At 40.8% G+C, this 16290-nt stretch overlaps 1 long non-coding RNA gene across 1 annotated transcript; it reads left to right on the top strand.

Moving 5' to 3' along the window:
* Positions 1 to 2062: 2062 nt before the first annotated feature.
* LOC142030161 (uncharacterized) lies at positions 2063 to 16075 on the top strand. The gene is made up of 3 exons (XR_012650115.1): positions 2063 to 2207; positions 3780 to 3820; positions 15536 to 16075. It is a non-coding gene; the product is annotated as an uncharacterized LOC142030161 (long non-coding RNA).
* Positions 16076 to 16290: the final 215 nt, after the last annotated feature.

Genomic DNA, 16290 nt, shown 5'->3' with positions numbered 1-16290 from the left:
AGGGAAACTTCTCCTGGAGAAGCAGCAGGAATCTTTTTGCTTGAAAGTACAAAACAAGATAAATACCATGTTACCTTTTGGGTCAACTGCCTGTGTAGACTTGTGTCAGGACTGTTTCTAACGTTTATGCATACTGCACAATTTAGGATCATATAGCTTTTTTTTTCCTTTTTTTTTTCTCCTTTTTAACCTTGCTGTTCAAGATAAACTGTAGCAAAATGGGATAGCGTTTTGATTGCTGTAATCATACCTACCACACTTAAACGTTCTGAAGTGTTCTTCATCTCCTAATTTTCAGCTATCAGTAGCATTTATGACCCACTTTTCTCGCTCTTGAAATCATAGCTTCTGAAACAGAGCGCCATAAGAGGTTGTCAGCAGCCTTTTAAACTGAACTCCTGTTTTTCAGCATCTCAATATTTTTTGCCTCTTCCTTTAGGGGAGAAGAAGGCAGGAAGCCGTTTTGGATCATGACTGCTCCTTGTTCTCTCTGGACTATTCTTAAATAAAAAAGGTGCTAAAATTTTAAGGGTAACATTAAAAAAAAAAACCCTAGAAAATCATTCGGCCAATTCCTTCTTTAGTTTAATGGGCACTAACTATTAATTGCCTTTGAAAAATCTAACCTAAACTATTAAATGTTTTTTTTCTCCTCCTTTATTTGTCAAGTATTTTACCAACAAATTTAGTTAAACTGACCACAAAAGAACCTAAAAATTGGAATACAAAAGAAATTGGATTTTTTGACAGATATGAACATGCTAATTAGCCTTCAAATCAGCCACGTTAAAAAAACCTAGTACACATCTCTATTGCTTTTTATTAAAACTAAAGAATGAGAAAAATACTAAGAACAGATAATAAAGCTTTCAGCATATTGAAACAATATTGGTAAATCTTACTGATATGCTGTTTATAAAAAAAGAAATATAGTGCTGAAGTTATAATGAGAATCTGCATTGCTGAATCAACCTCTGGTTGTGGGAACAAGGCAATTTATACTATTTTCTAGAGCTATTTAAATTGTTTCCTTTATGCCCTATGGTTTTGTGCTAGCATTTTTTTTTCAAGTTCTGTTTTTGCGGGTCTGCTTTCTCCTTGTTTCTTATTTGAGTGCTGAGGATCATCTGAGTTAAAACCATTAACTTTCACATCGTTTTCAATCAAGACCTTTGCAAAATGGCCAATTTCACAATGGCTTTAATGGAAAATATAGATTGCTTCATATTTGATTTAGACCTCACCCCTATGCTTGTTTTCTTTTTCTCCCCTCAGGTTATAAAGCTTTGCATTATTTTTCTCAGTCTTTTCTTAGTATGAGCATGTAACATGGGCAATTGGTCTGCCTCTATTTTTAAACTGCTTTGAAAATCATTAATGTTATTTCTAGTGATGTACTTGCAGTTGATATCCTGAAAATCCAAACATTCAGTGGAAAATCCTGGCTCCACTGGAGTTATGGAAAAATGCCCATTGAGTGAGCATCTTTTGCTATACATCTAGGCATGCAGGTCTAAATATAATTAAGTGTTAGATCCCGATTTGTCTCCAGCTCATCTTTAATAAAAATATTGATAATCTTTAATAGAAATAGAAACTGTAGCTGTTACAGCTGATATTTTACAAACTGTTAGCTTACTTTTTCCAGGGAGATTCTCCTGTATGGGATTTTCTTCTGAGCCAGTCCAATTGAAGCAAAAGCAACAGTCCTGTTTAGTGATCTTATTTAAAGAATTGGGACACCAACTCCTTTTTTCACTGGTGTCAGAGCCAACTTCTGCTGAGCCAGTAATAGCACCTGAAGCCAGGAGAGTTTTATAGGACCCGAGTTTCCTTAAAAGCATTTCCTAGTGTTATTACTGTCTTTTATTATTGCATGCATTTTAAAAATATATTTTTCCATAGTATCCAGACACTGCAATATTTACCTAACTATTAAACTAACAGTATACAATACATGAGCAAGTGACAATATGATTTTGACGGATGGGGTAAGTTTTTACTGCAGAAGAGGTAAATTCTACTTGCTTCACTTACAGCTGTTGTCACTGCCTGAAAGGAAGAAGACACAGAATAAAAAGGCAGCGAAGAGCCCGTGTAGATATGATTTTTCTTCAGAAATGATTTTGTTGTTCTTCTGGGCTGCAGCTGGAAGGAAGTGTTGCTCTTTTCAAACACATAATCTAAATGCATCTGGAAAAGTGAAGGTAATGAACTCAGGAAAGGGTTTTTTTCAAAAGCTCATACTGAATATGACAAATATTTCTGACTGCATCGTTGAGGCCTTATGTAAAAATGGAAACCCTATTTAATTCATGTCATAGCTTTGCTCTCGGAGCGCTATTTCCAAGGAGTCGTAACACGGTAATGGGCAGGGCTGGTGATGGGAGTGATCCGTTTCACCCGTCATGAGTTTTTGGACGTTGTATTTGTGTGTAATTTATAAAAGTACTGGTTTTCCCCGCTACAGATGTGCCTCCCAGCTTCAGCAGATCTAACAACACACAGTTACACTTCTCAGCCTACCCACACCCAAGCACAGAGTTTGCATGTCGCACAGATTCAAAAGAAGGGGAATAGAAATTGTTGTCTAAATAAAAGAGAATTAAAGAGAAAAAAAGAGAAAAGGAGAATCTAATATGGCCCAGGGGTCCTTCTTATTTTACAGAAGGCTTCTTCCACAGGCTCTTTTTGTGATTCTTTTGCTTCATTTTGACCTCCTGTGTTTGCCAGTCACCTTCTAAATTTTGGCCTGAGAACATCTTCAGGAGGGAGGGCTCAGTGCGAAATTGATAAAGCCATGCTCAGAAGAATGGTAATTGGAGACAGTCTCAGTATGAAAGTCCTCTTTCACCCACTTCCCAATTTGTACTGGATGTCTTATGAATACGATGGTGATTTTTCTCTCTTTCAGTCACACAGTGTTTCAAAAAGATGGCTAGCATAGCTGCTTAGGTTTTCTGGAATGTGGGTTGTTGGCTGTTCTTCATTTCCCCAGTAAAAATCTGATGTCACAAATGCATTCAGAGTGTACACAAACCTTGAGACAAAAGAGCAGATTTGTTTATTGAAAATCATAACCACGTTACTTTTAGCAGCAGGGAAAATGCAACGGCAGAAAATTATTCAAAGCCCATGTGTCCTGACTGCAAAGTCAATTTGTAGGAATATGGAGCAGAATAAGCAAATAGACTCACTAGACAGCAGGTTTCGTCTTCTGCTCTTTTATTTAATTATTTTCATTTAATCCTGTTTCAAAGACAGAAGTCTCTTCAGCTTCTCAAAGTGAGCATATGGACAATATATGGATATCACAACTACGTCTTAATATCCAGCTGCTATTCGTTTGTAAATCGGGAATGGCTGCATGGCTGGCTGGCTGGAATACAGGGAATGAAGCTGGTGCTTACATAAAAGTATTTCCGAATGCTTTTAGTCAACCACCTTTTAACTTGAATAGTTGCTGATCCTTGCCATAGATTGTTGAGAAGTCAAGATAGCAGATAGAAAGCAGTTTGAACTAATGGAAGCATGGAAACTGTCTAGAGTGGGGGGGAAAGGAGCTCGCTCTTTCTTCTCTGCCTTTACCGATTGAGGATTGGGTGGATTGGGGTCGTAAAAAGTCTGGGTGGGTTTAGCGTCCTTGAAAATGCCAGAAACAGAGTAATTGGATGACCGGTACAGACTGCAGATGGGGCTCGTCCGTCACTGCCCTCAGTGAATGAAATTCTTTTCCTTCTACATTCAAATCTAACATAGACTTTTTGATTTTACTGTAGATGGTTTCACCTTTGAGCTAAGAAGCAGCCTGAGTGATAAGGTATGTATAATTGGAGCAAATCATTCTAGTCCCTTCTAAAGGCAATGCATTATGCATGCACAAATTTTAAAAAGGACAGTTATAAAGACACATCTCTTAAAAAATGCCTTTGTAGTGAATAAAACAAAATGATTTCTTCATGCTCCTCTGCAAAGTGGGTGGCTACAAAGCATTTGCATAGATTTCTGGAGATACAATACAAAGGGGACGATAATAATAACCTTTTTCTGTCGCCAGAGAGTCTGCACAAAGATTCCATCAGCATTTTGCACAGTATGATAAAAAATGCATTAAATCCTCAACATCAATGGACATTCAAAGTGAAACAGAATCAAGCACAATAAGGTACCCATAAAGAAAGAAATAGCTAAATGATATTAAGGAAGCCAAGATAACTGCAAAATTAACAACACAATAGCTTATAGAGTCTGCTTCTGCTAACAAAAGACAATCTTTACCACCTAGCATCTCCATTCAGTCCTGGAAAGAAAAGGTAATTACATTTGGGAACGAACAAAATAGCAAAAGCATGGTTTTACGATGACAATTTAAAATTTGAAGTTAAGATACTTGAACTCTGACCTCTCAATAAAAAGAGAGACTTCCTGTCTCTGCCAACACCACGATGCTGAACGATGCCAAAGGTCGTCTGAAGTCGAGAATAGGTCCCTGACTACATTTCTTGATTTATTATCGTCCTCGCATCGATGACTCGATGGGTGTTCTTGGGGGGAGACATTTGCAGGCTGCCTTGATGTGGGCAGAGCCCTTGGGGCATGGTTGCACGCAGCGTGGAGCGAGCCATCAGGACACGGTGCGTCTGTACCGGCTGGAAAAGGCATGAAGAGATTTCCTGGAAAGCGGGATCCTTCCTGGAAAGACTCCCCTATCCCTTGCCGAAAAGAAAATCTGGAAAGGTTTCTGCAAGTGCTGTGGCAGGACATAACCACGGTGCGCACGTCACCTCTCGGACCCAGAGGCGGTCTGAAAGCTTCCCGCAGTAGGACAGTGCCTTTGCACGTTATTGCGGGCTTCTTCCAGAGAGCAGAAGCTGATAGAGCCAGGCACGGCTTTCAGTGTGAAAGCTCAACTCTTAAGTCACAAAAAAGAAATCAGCCTGGGGGCAGGCAGGGAAATGCAGGAAACACAATTCTTTTTGACAGGGCAGTCCATTAGCTGGCACAAAGGTCTCCCAACGGGAGAATCGGGAACCTCCTGTCGGGCAGCTCTGAAACTAAGCAGGAAAAATCCTTTATTAGCAACAGATGGAGAGACAGCCCTAAGAGGTCTCCCCCATGACAGAAATCCCCTGTATTGAACTCACATCTGACCTAAGCAAACTCCTCCTGTTGACTAGAGGTCTGTCAACGTGCTCGCTGAGTAGTTAGCACCGATGAGGTGGTTTTTGCTAAGACGCCATCCAGCCATAAGGGACAATAACCACAAGCCTAAAGCACCCACAGGCTGTAAACTACTCAATCCAAAATGGAGTGGTGGCTTAAGTCTGCTTTTAGCTTAAAATATTCACGAAACTCTAAAATCCAAAACCCAAAGCTTTTGTGCTCAGCTACTGCTTCTCTGTGGGAATCATGTTCTGGAGACTTTTTCCCATGGAAGTCTCCTGCTTTGTATTTGTGGTTGAAGCCAGCTGACACAGAAATATTTTGGGGGTTGCTTTTTGTTATTTTGCCATTTACAGCTACACATTTGTCTTCAAAGGCAAAGGTCAGAGGCTTGTATTAACTAGAAATAATTCAAAAACATATATCTCGGAGCTCTTCAAAAGCCAGAATAATAAAGAACAGGTCAAAAAAATTGCAGAAAAGGAGGTTAAGGAAGATAAGAACTATTTTGATATTTTTTTTTAGACTTGTTTCTACTATCCGCTTCTCTTACGTACAGAGAAGTTTTAAATCAAGTAAATTAAACCTTAACGCAGTTCACCTTTGAACACAGTGCATAGGTAGAAATGGCTCCTGAGGTCACTGTGCTTACTGCAGCAGCCCAACAAGAGCCAATGTAATTTTGTTTAAATTCAAAACGTGTTCTGGCAACTCAGGCCATCTGCGAACCCTCTGGCTAAGAGTCAGGTCTGCAAAAATAATATAAAGATGCAACTCCTGGCTTCTAGTATTATTTTTCACCCCTTCAGATGCCTCCAAGAGTTTTTCAACTGCCTGAAATAAGTTCTCTAACGACACAAGAAAATAGCTAACGCATGCAAGGGGGGGAGAGAGGCAGATTAAAAGAAAAAGGGGAAAAAGCCAGTCAAAGGGAGGAGGATAGAGGCAAGAAAAGCAGAAGGCAACGTGTTCTGACCGAATTTTGGGGAGGAGGGTCTGTTGCTGTTCATTTGGTTGTTGGAATGTAGACGGGGGGATGGATAGGTGAAAGATCTTGTGGAAAAGCCTGGAGTAGGAGGATGATGTTACTGAGCTGGGGGGTTGAAAGATAGTGATACCGATTATTTTATCGATAAAGTATTAGAGACGTATTTAAATATTCTGATGTAGCTTCAACTGTTTTTGGCAGTTCTGCGGTGTTTGCATCCCTTGTGAAAACAAGGCAGACCCACCATGAGTTCCTGGGCATTGGTTCATGTGCCAAAAAAAGAGGCAGTCTCCTTCATTTATCCTTGTTTTGTGCTTATGCACTCACGTTACAACATGATGAATTAACCACGTCTTACAATGCTACAGGTTGACTACACCAAATTGGATGAGTGTAAAATATTTCAGTGCAGTAATTACCATATGTTTCAAAAAGGCTTTTCTGCATATGATGTAGTACATGTATATATTACCATAAGTAAAGAAGAAAAAAGAACATTAATACATGATTTTTAAGAAGAAAAACTTACATGAGAAGCAGAATAAGAATTCCGATCAATAATGAAAAGAGAAAATATGGGACAAAAATACAGAGAGCCAAAAGTCAGCGTTGAGTGGAGCGGCAAGTGAGAGAGGCAGAGATAACGTAGCGAAGGCCTTACAAATGTTAACATATAGATGTTGAAAACAGTATATGGAACCAGGTGTATATCCCTGAAGAAGGAAGCCAGTGTCTCACAGGGTAGGCGCATTTATGCCTTATTAAGAACGTGAGCTGGGGTCACATAGTAAGACCCTACCAGCCACCACTTATGGCAATGGAAACAGAGCTGCATGCCGGGGGATTTCGGTGCCTGGGAAGACGGTTGAAGTGATCAGAGTTTTGAGTTAAAACCGTGAGTAATATCACTGTGGGAACTTGCAGCAGGAAGTAGTATGCATACGAGTTCAGCCTTGCGTGGACAGAAAGAGGTGTAAAGGTGTCCTTGGTCTTCCCGTGAAGGGCCAGGCGCAGTGGAGCAGGGAAGGAAGCACGTTGAAAGAACGAGGCATATACTGTTACTTAGGTTTTGCAAATGCAAATTGCACCCATAAAGAGGGATCTTGTCTTTTTTTAAGCATTTGGGTTGCAGCATTGGAGAATAAAAATTAAGAAGGAATTTCAAAACATCATTTTGATAAAATGGATGTGTGGGAGCAAAGAGGATGGTAGGATTTTAATTTGCAGCTTAAATCATTTTAAAAATGAAATGCCAAATATGAAACTACAAAGGCGGGAGAGGTTGTTTGTAGGTTTTTGTTTGGTTTAGAAAGGATTTCTGCCCGCCCCCCCCCCCCCCCCCAGTTTGGACTACAGATGGGTCTCATGGGATTTGCTTTCAAACATAAGGGAGATACTCGGGCTTTCAGATTTCATTACCACTTTCTTCATTATTGTGCCTTGAGGAGCTATAAATAACACATGGCTAATTTGTGAATATGGCACGTTCCAGGGGATGCGTGTGTTTTAATCAGGGCACCTTCTGACATTTGGTAATTGGTTTATAGATTTGTTATATAATTTCATGATTATTAAGTTGCTAAGAGGAAAAATCTAAATTTATGTCATCTAAAGTCTGCCCCCATTGGACCCTTACAGCAGCTGTGCTCCTCATAGGTCTAACTGAGGACAGATTTGAAGTCAATGAGTACATAAACTGGCATCTCTTTTTTTTTTATTTCTTACTGCTTGAGTAATGTAATTAGTAGTTACGTTCTTCAGGACATCTTTCTTTTAATTAAAGCTTTTTATTTGTGTGTTTATCACTAAACTGCTTTTAAGAGGTATGTAAATTTTTTCTGGTGAGAAATCAGTTTTTATGTTGGAAGGTGCATGTTTGTTGCTGGGGGTTTTTTTGACCTGTTTATAAGAACAAGTCTTGCAACAGACACTCGGAAATCCGTGTGAAGTGACCATCCGCAAAAGCCATTTTATTTCTGGAGGGAAAGTAAGTTATTTAAGTATTACATGTATAACAAATTTCTTTTTTTATGGCTCGATCCTTTGAACGGAGACGTTTTTGTGCTAAAATGAGCTTTACTCAGTCCTGGCCAGGAGGCAGCAGTACGGTCAGGTGTCTGCATAAGCTTGCTTTGCTTTGTACTCAAGGACATGGATTTAGGGAAGAAAAGACTCATTTTGTATCCTGTCTGTGCATTTCCCATAGCGCACAGAAAAGAACAAGTCATCTCGAGGGGAGAGGATGAGCTGTAACCATGGCAGCTGCATGTTGGACCTTTCCCAGTAAGGGCTCGTGGCCACAAACCAGCAGGTCGGAGCCAGCACCTGAAATTTGTGCACTTCGTTTGCCAGTGCCTGTCATCTCACCTGGCTGTCGCTCACATCTCAATACAGACATCTCGCTGAATTGTAGCCACTTGGGGATATCGACATAATTTTCTTTGTATCTATGTACTGGCATTTATATTTGTGCATTAACATCATGTGCCACTGGCATATCTACATTTGTTCTCTGAGAGCATTTGCAAATAGATGTTCAATTACCACCTTTCCCTTCTTCAGCACTCAAAATCGGGTTTATTTTCAAAAATGGTCCTGAGCATGTCTTTTGTGTAATCCTGCTCTCCTGCAGCTGGGGCAGCCAGTCCCTTGGAAACGGGCTGGGTAGTGATTTTGAGGCTCCGTATGAGAACAGCCTGCCTAAAACAATAGACATGTGATGTGGATTAATACGAAATATTATCTCCCATCCTTTGTATTAGCAAAATCAAAAGTACAGGCAAACTGAAAATTTATCGTATTTTTATATTTTAGCTATTGAGTATTCATTTTCTCTTTTGCACAAAATAAGACTTACATACCTGTCTAGATTTACAAAGTTATCTTACTTCTCTGGCTATAGTTATTGCCACATAATGTTTAGGGTAGCTGCTAATTAACTAATATTTCAGCTATAGTTGTTCATTTATATTATTAGCTTACTGGATGAAGGCAATATGTGAAAAACAGCAGGTTCAGATGTGAACATCTGCTAGTTAGCAGCTAGAAGCAGGCAAGCAGTTCACAGCAAGAAGTTCATGCCACTAATTTATTTTTTTATTATTCATAAAATACCCACACACAGACTATGATTTTTAGTGTGCTTTTTGCTAAGCTGAATTGTTTTAGAAATATTTCTGCTTAGCCCATGAACAGGCTGGAACTGGAATTCTGAGTACTTCTATGCTTATGTTATATTTTTTTAAGTTATGCTACGCTTAACCGACGCAACATTAGCGTTTTGAGACTGATGCCGAGTAAAACAAAACTATAGTACAAGTCTACTTGCGATCTCTTCTTTCTAGTTTTACTCTGGTTTTGCTGCAGCAAGCATCCCATCAGCAACAGCCTCATCACCAGGTAACGAAGGTGCGATTTGTTTGCCCAGAGCTGCCCCACCATCTCGCGGGGAGCCCTGCAGATGGGGCTTTTGCTGTCCCATTAGCTGATGATCACAGCCACCTGTGGCACATTTTGACGTGAAAAAATGCCAAGCACCTGTGATAGATGTTAGCATCTGTCACTGCGGCGTGAACTGAGGCAGCTTGGGTTGTACGAGGCTGGCTCAGACCAGGCAAGCTACCAAAAGTCTTGCCTTTCCTTTCCAGAGCATCACCTCTACTGGTGTGTGGAAAACCTGCAGCGGCTCCAAGTGCTGTGGAGCTTGTATTTGCCTTCTGCAACCTGCTGCTGATATTTTATGGTGTTTTACATGAGTGTTTCCCTCTGCCACTGAGCCAGGAGGAGTGATGATGGCGCCCGAAATACTCGCATTTGCTGCAGGGACAAGGACACGCAAGGGGCACACTTGGAAACCAGAATGAGTCCCCGCGTGGTAATGTGAGTGACTGCTACGGTACCGTGCGATGTGGCCCAAGAAAAGTCACAATTACAATTAAAGTGCAGCATAGCCCTGCTAGCAGCCCTGGTAGTGCTTTCAGTTGGGGCTGGTTTTTTTTTTTTTTCTTTTTTTTCTGTGTCTTGGTGCATCACAAGGCTGCTTAAACAAGTTACTTTTGAGGATTATAATCTTCCTTACGTGAATCGCTTCACTGTAGTGTATCATAGACAACTCATTTAAGAAGCCATAATAATTTCTTATTTGTAAGAAGCAGTGCGTCCTCTCTTTGTAAGCCGTGCTATTTATTAGTCTGAGTCTCATACAGACTTGTTTTGATGAAACTCCATGTGACGCAATCGAGAAGGATTTTGTACACGAGCATAATTTCAGGTAAGTCTGATGCATATGTGCACTCATATTGAGATGGCAATCCCCTGACTTTGGTAGAATTATTCAAGGACAGAGTCCGTAATTTGCCACCGTTACCTCCAAAAGACTTGTCTCCCACGTGGCCGTACAGTCTGTCGCAATAGCTGCCTTTTCGGATGGCTGGTAGGCAGGTTGCACGTCAGGCCATCAGCTCTCTTGCTCCCGGCGGGTGCGTTTCTCCTGTGCCAGGCACACATTTATTTACCCAGGCTCCACATGACATGGTTCTCGCCTCGGGAAGGGGGTTCTCATTCGAAAGATGCTTTGTTTGCAGGGCAGACAGGCTTTTTTGATCATGTTGTGACACAGGCGCTCGGTTCCTACTCACAATGTTGTGTTTTGGTTTGGGTTTTTTGGGTTTTTTTTTTGTTTTTTTTTAATGAGTGCAAAGAAATTTCATTAATAAATCAGTCTGGATTTTTCTTGATAAAAAGGCAGCATTTACTCATCAAAGCAAATAGTGATAATATTGCTTTGCAAATAGGTGTTGTCAGTTCCTGGGATCTCTGAGGCTGTCCAGGCAATCACTCATGGGTTATATTGTGCTGGCTTCAGCTATGCAATACTATAGCTTGAAATACTGAAATTTTTTAGTGTACGTGGCCATAAAATAGAGACTTTCCCCTAAAGTAGATTAAGGAACATCTTTGATGCTTTCATTCAAAGAATACCTCTTCCATAAGGTGAGCATTAACAAGACGGTAGTGTCACATTTCCATGACAAGGTTGCTAACTGAACAGATCATTAGAGAGAAACGGATCAAAGCCACTTCCACACGTTACATTTCAGGTAGACGTGAGTGTGTCGGTGCCAAAAAAGCTAAAGTAGCAAACTTCACATGAGGGGAAGCTCGCTCACTCCTGTCTTTCTCTCCTTTGCAATTTCCTTTGAGTGAGTCACAAACTTCTTGAATTTTAAGAGAGTTCTGTTGTAATCTACCTTCAAGGGTTGATGCAACTCTGATAAGAGACTTAGACATCAGAAAAGATGTTGGTTCTCCTTCATTACTAGTGGGCAAGACCCAAATACCACATTAAAGAATTACGTGTTTAATTCTTACCGGCTGCCAGGTCTCCTTGGTCTGGAATTGCCTTTTTGTTTAGTAAGGAAGAGTTACTCATCTAACAAAAGACTGAAAAAATCCACTAAGCCCAGAAAAAAATGTTTCTGGCCAGTGCAGTAAAACAGGAAGTTTCCGAAATTATTTTTCAAAATGTTCTTAATGACACTGTAGTCCCAAGCACAAAATTACCATCAATTTAAATTGGAAAAAAATCTAATTGAGTGTGTCAACCTATAGCTCTTCTCTCTGTCTACTGGTAGGACATTCAGTGTTTTCTTCCAGCAATAGGGAATATATAACCTCGAGCCCAATGATATAGGGAGCGGTTAGATCCTGATCACAGGGTGTTCTGCAGGCAAGAAAAGCCCTTACGTTACTTTATAAAGTCTGTTGAATTTGTGGGATCGTCGTTAATCACATTCATCTTTAAGTGCGGATCAGCTCCCTTTATATCTCCAAGAAAGCGAGCAAGAGCCGCACTGAACTTAACTGTTATACGGTAGGATTGTAAGACATGTAGCCAAAGCGCTTCTCAAACTTTTTACAGATACTCCAACACATTTGAAGCGTTTGACAGAAAAGAATAGGCAAGGGCAACAATGATTGATCCATGTTTTTAAGAAAAAAATTGAAGCCATATTTCCACCAGGGGGTTTAGACGGACATTGATATATTTATCGTGAAAGAGCCCACGAGCACCAGCCTTTGCATCACTAAAAATGTAGCCTGCTGCAAGAATTTACAGCTGTAATGTAAGATTCATAGCTACTCTCTTTATTTATTGGAAAAATCTCTTGCAGCTGAGCAAAGACATAAATATAAAATTAAATCACAAAAACTACTTTGAACTAGTGCTAGGGATACTCCTTAAACTTACGGGCCAGGACAACATAAAACTAATGTTGAAACACAATTGAGATGAACAGTTTTTACTTACTCATCCATTATGCCAAACATCACTTTACAGCTAATATGTAAAATCACAGATAATTTGAGAGTGTTTGCTATATAAGCATAACAGGAGGGCTCAAGGACAGCACGTTAGACAAAGATACATCCATGAATTTTTGTCGTTATGATTTATAGTTTTCATGTCACTGTAAAATTATTTTTATAGTTTATTTTACTAGTGCATAGAGTGAGAGAACTTTATATGCTCTTGAAAAATACCTTCATAAACAACCACAGTCTGTCACATGAGTTCTCTGAGTGCGTAGATATGGGTATGAATGCCTGTATTGGGTTAATATTGTTTGTCCTTTTAGGTCACTGGAGACATTTTAAGTGCCTGGGATACTTTAATATTCCTGTGATGTGTTATGGACTGATGTGAGACTTCCTCCTTTCTCAGTCTTCCTGCTTTTTCTGCTAGGACATCTCATAGTGATCTGAAGTGTGAAACTAGGGAATGGAAATGTCTTTTGGGGGTAATCTGAATTTTCCTGAAGCATGATACCTTGTAGCTGGAGAAAGAACAGTATAAAATAGATGGGCACATATATTAGGGAAAAAAAAAAAAAAAGAGAGACACAGAGAGACAAGACTAGCTGTGTGGCCAAAAGCCCACTTGGGGGCTTCGAGATGAATCATAGAATCATGGAACAGTTTGGGTCGGAAGGGACCGTCAAAGGTCACCTAGTCCAACCCCCCTGCAGCGAGCAGGGACATCTTCCACTAGATCCGGTTGCTCAGAGCCCCCTCCAACCTGACCTTGAGTGGTTCCAGGGATGGGGCATCGACCACCTCGCTGGGCAACCTGTGCCAGTGTTTCAGCGCACTCAGTGTAAAAAACGTTTTCCTCATGTCTAGTCTGAATCTACTCTCGTTTAGCTTAAACCCATTACCCCTTGTCCTATGGCAACAGGCCCTACTAAAAAACCTGTCTCCATCTTTCTTATAAACCCCTTTTAGGTTCTGGCAGGCTGCTGTAGGGTCTCCCCGGAGCCTTCTCTTCTCCAGGCTGAGCAACCCCAACTCTCTCAGCCTGTCTTTGTAGGAGAGGTGCTCCAGCCCCCTCATCCTCTGGACTCGCTCCGACAGGTCCACGTCCTTCTTATGTTGGGGACCCCCGAACTGAACGCAGTACTCCAGGTGGGGTCTCACCAGAGCGGAGGAGAGGGGCAGAATCACCTCCCTCGACCTGCTGGTCGTGAGACAGGGATATGGCCAAGTCTCAGTAGGAGGAAGATGGGATAAAAAGGGCAAGACCAACTGTGGCTGGCCCTGGAGAGGCTCCTGTGGCCGCTCTCCCAGCCATGGGCAGAGGAGCGTGGGAGAGGAGAGCAGCTGTCTCCCTCTAGCAGCCAGGAGAAAGGGGACAAAAGACAAACCATCCCCAAGAGCGATTGGCGTTAATGTGTTATTTTGGATAACGACCATCCGCAGTTTCTAAGTAGTGATTTTTCATCTCTACATCTTATAGCTCTTTATCTTAATTTTGCAGGTTGCAAAACTGATTAATTACACTAGCAGCATTAGTATAATTAGTGCTGATTATTCTCTGAGCTTTCTCTGCTTTAATCATCCCGCTTCTGAACCTGTTAATTGGAACTAAATCCCAATTTATCAAATAGCGTAGGTTTTAGCATCTGAAGACAGTGGGTTTTGCCGAAGTCTTTCCACCTTGAACCCAGGCATTGTTATAAAAGCTTTGAGAATATTTCTGTGGGATTATACCGATTATAACTAGATCAGGATTTGGCTTCTTTTTTTATAACATTTGAGCACTTGGAGATCTGAACGTTTTGGAAGGGGTGCAGGGGGAAGCAGCAGCACTACGCGTACCGAGGTCACACTGATTTGATGTGCAGGCAGTTTGAAGCGACTGGTTTAGTCTATCCAGGATGCTTAACAGTTATCATACAAGGTAAAGAGGAACTGTGCAATTTAAAAATTATGAGGACAAGGGAAAGGCCTTTGCTCTCATCTTCTGGACTTCACGTCAAGACCTTCAGATCACCAGTATTTAGTTTTTTGGGAGAAAATTGATGGAAATTATCAAAATGGGGTCTTCGGTCCGCTTTCTATGCCTGCAGGAGCAGCACAGGAGATATCTTTCCCCCCCCCGTCCCTGGCAAGTTGACTCGGGTAGCTGTGAAGCCCAACAAGGTATAGTTTGCCCCATGCTCTGACCCCCCCCGAGCTCCATACTGAGGAACGGCTGTCGACTCCTCATAGCAGTAAGGTCTCTAGTTTGCTCTTAGCAGAACTTGGTTATGTTCTGGTCGTTTGTCAAATGTTTTATGTTATAGCTAGCACTTTATTTAAAAACAGGAAAAAAAGATGAAGAATAACGTACTGGAGGCTCTCATAAATTACCTTCCATATTTACACTGTTACTCTGTAACAGAATCTATGTTAAATGATCAGGGAGAGTACTTTGTTGGCCAACCCAGAGAAATTTGAATTGTGTCTAATCAAGAGTTGTCAGGATAAATGAAAATATGTGGAAGAAATATGTGAATATTTTTCAAAAATAAATGATACAAAATCTGAAGAAATAAGGACGGTAGGATACTTGTTCTTTACGTGCTCTTTATATTATCACCCTGGTTATTATGACATATTGTACCGTGACAGGAGGAAAAAAAAATGCAAAACATATGGTTGTGGTGGAATGATGTACGAAAGGGAAGCAAGTGATGCTTCATCTCAAATCTTTTTGTAGGTCTGGAGCTGATAGTTCTTATCCTTCATTAACAGCTTTCTGTTGAGGCTTTTTCTCCCTCCTCCCCCCCCAGCTGCTGTAAAAATACTTACTAACCATGATGAATAGTTTTTTCCTATTTACGGTTTCCCCTACATGAAAATCTTTCTCTGGCATATATGTCATATAAATGTCTACTGAGCTCTCTGACTTACTGTTGATTGCTTTCATTAAGGTTATCCTATTACTCATTTGCTGCTAGCTGTTGCATAATATTTGTGTTAAAATCTTTTCTATTTCAAGTTGATATAAAAATTCAAGGGTATAAGGGACAGATGCTCAGGCATATTATATTGACCTAACAGCCAGCTGGGCGCAGTCAGGTGCTGACAGCCCAGACACGGACAGTCCTGGTGAGAAGATGGGAGCAATGGACCAAACGTGGGAGTCATGGGTGGACAAGTAGGAGACGACCAAACCAGGGATCTGCTCCCAGGCACTGAAACCTGGGAAACAGGTAAAATACTGCTTCCTGTTATTTGTTGGGTCTGGATGTTTTTTTTGTTGTTGTTGCTATTGTTGTTTTTTTTAATATAAAATTTTAGTATCAAAATTTAGTAACATTTTAATATTTTTCTCCTACTGGTGCTGCTATCTTCACTGCTTTGATAGGTTGATAGCAACAGGGAGTTTCCTTTCAGCTTCCCCCCACCTTAGTCTGATCATCATTCTCTAACAACTGGGAAAGTCAGTGTAATTCTCCGTAGATCACGAGCTTCAGGTATTTTGCCCATTAGGATCTTTTTTTCTTCATCATTTTGGTAGCCACAGCAACTCTTCTCAAGGTGAAAAGAAATATAAAGGGGAAGTGTCTCATCTTGGTCCTATCCCGACCCCCTGCTTAGGCAAGCGACTGGCTGCAGATCTTCTTCAATCGTTTGTTGTGCTTAATTGGAACAGGAAACATTTGGGGCTGTGCCAAAAACATTTTTGTAGCTGTAAGCTACAGTGTCTCCACAAACTTCTGCAAACGGTACGGCTGTGCAACACCTTATTCTCAGACCTGTATATAAAGGCACGATCCGGTCCCTTTACAGTCGGTTCTTTGGCAGTATCCCCG

The sequence above is a fragment of the Buteo buteo genome, chromosome 1, assembly GCF_964188355.1.
Source record: "Buteo buteo chromosome 1, bButBut1.hap1.1, whole genome shotgun sequence".
Lineage (NCBI taxonomy): Eukaryota > Metazoa > Chordata > Aves > Accipitriformes > Accipitridae > Buteo > Buteo buteo.
Note: the sequence above shows the minus strand (reverse complement) of the source record. Positions and strands in the feature narration are given on the sequence as shown.